General features: G+C 41.2%; 1 pseudogene; it reads right to left on the bottom strand.

Moving 5' to 3' along the window:
- Positions 1–360: 360 nt before the first annotated feature.
- LOC148683691 (uncharacterized) lies at positions 361–1,082 on the bottom strand (annotated as a pseudogene).
- Positions 1,083–1,987: the final 905 nt, after the last annotated feature.

The following is a 1,987-nucleotide window of genomic DNA, read 5'->3' as shown; positions in this document are numbered from 1 at the left end:
AATCTTTTCTGTCCAAGGTGTGTGCACTCAGCATGTTGCAATTCAATTGTGGGACACAGAGGACCTGTGGCACATGATTCTCTCCCACTTGATTGCTTAAGCTTGCAGTACAGGTTCCTGAACCTGTACCATGTGTTTTTATGGTTTCGCCATTTGCCATTCGAATATTGCCATCCACGGATGGGTCAATATTGTCAATGCCTCCAAAGAAATCTTCATCATTGCTCACAGGATGAACATGCAGAATCAATCAACTATTTGTTTGATTATGAATCACAACTGTTTACAGTTAGATTCTTCTCTTCCAAAAGAAAATTGCTTTCTCTATCTCTGCTCCCCTTATTTTGATGGTTGCTCAAATTAAGTGGATTTTGCTGGTGGTGGGACTTCACAAAATTTGGATCTGTGTCCCTTTTTGTTGCATCTGAAATTCTTTTGGGTGGAGCCTTGGCTCTCCTTTGAGACTGGGACACATAGTTTGAGTCACTGAGTTTTGCATTCCTGACTAGATAGATTGCTGTTCTCTCTACACACTCCTTTCTCAAGTGACCAATTGCATCAATTAGCATTAACCTTTGCTTGTCATCCATGAAGGTGGCAAAAATCTCAAATTTAGATCCTAGTGACCCCAAGAAGTAACTTCAATTCATCATCCAATTTGAAATATGCAAGTTCTAGCTTCTCAGTAATGGCCAGGAACTGTCACATGACTGTTACAGTCTTTCTTGGACTAGCTTTAAATTGAACAGCTCTATCATCTAAGCTCAATGAAAATGTTTGCTTCTGCATCCATAAGCCTTTTGTAAATTCTCAAGCATCTCAGCAGCTGTATGACGTCTGTTAGTGTGAACCATTTGATTATCTGAAATACTGTCCGGAATAATGGACACTTCTAGATCATTCTGCTGGCGTAATCTCCTTCTTAACCCTGCATCCTCTGTGGGTTTTGCTTCCTGGACACAGTCAAAAATTCCTCCGACCCTTAATCTGGCTTCCAATCTCATTTTCCACTGAATGAAATTGCTCTGGATGAGGCTAAGCAATCTGGGGCTTTCATTAGCAATGGAATTCTGGCAATTCATTTAAAAATGGGAAATTGGGGGGGGGGTTCCCAAAAAGAACAAAAATGCTGGCAAAAATGCCAAAAACAAAAATGGAAAAAACACCAAAAAAATAATAATTCTCAAAAGGAAAATGAAAAACCTTTTGCCTTGCGCTGGAGTGGCAGAGGAAGGAGGGAAAGTTCTCATAAAAGAACAAAGGAAACAGTAGAAACAAAATCTCTTCTGGAGAAGCCTTGTGATTTGAATCATGTTTCAAAATGCCTTCAAAAAACTTGAAAAATTCTATAAAAGACACTCACATTCTGGGATCAATTCCCTCTGGGGCCATAACTTTATGTGAATCCTTGAAGGCTTTACTTTCTTTCTCATTGGAGAAGAGGGGGTGTGACCTAGCTGAGTCTAGGAATCTAACTCTGTTGTCTTAACCCCTTCATGCACTAACTAGCAGTCTTGCATAGTTATATTTGACTGCAATTTCCCACAGGGACTAGGAGAGACTCCTGTCTGAGTCACTAGCAGTCAGTGTAGACAACACCGAGCTAGATGGACCAATAGTCTGACTTGATCTAAGGCAGCTTTCTATGTTCCCATGACTGGGAGTCATAGCTGCCAAGTTTTCCCTTTTCTCGCGAGGAAGCCTATTCAGCATAAGGGAAAATCCCTTAAAAAAAGGGATAACTTGGCAGCTATGCTGGGAGTGGCCCTGGGGCCTTCTGCATGCATAGCAGATGCTCTACCACTTCTCTGCATATTCTTATTGTGGTCTTCTATTTGCACCCTCAGTTTGCCCATGTCCTGCTTCCTTAGCTGCACATTATAGCTACTACAAGCAGCTGGCAGAATACTCACAGCAGGGTTATTGTTGGCAATGATGAACAATTGAGTGGAAGACAGCAGATAAGCAGAAATCTTAAGTGTCCATT

Source organism: Zootoca vivipara, chromosome 13 (genome assembly GCF_965207765.1).
Source record: "Zootoca vivipara chromosome 13, rZooViv2.hap1.1, whole genome shotgun sequence".
NCBI classification, from domain to species: domain Eukaryota; kingdom Metazoa; phylum Chordata; class Lepidosauria; order Squamata; family Lacertidae; genus Zootoca; species Zootoca vivipara.
This window is presented reverse-complemented; position numbering and strand designations above follow the sequence as displayed.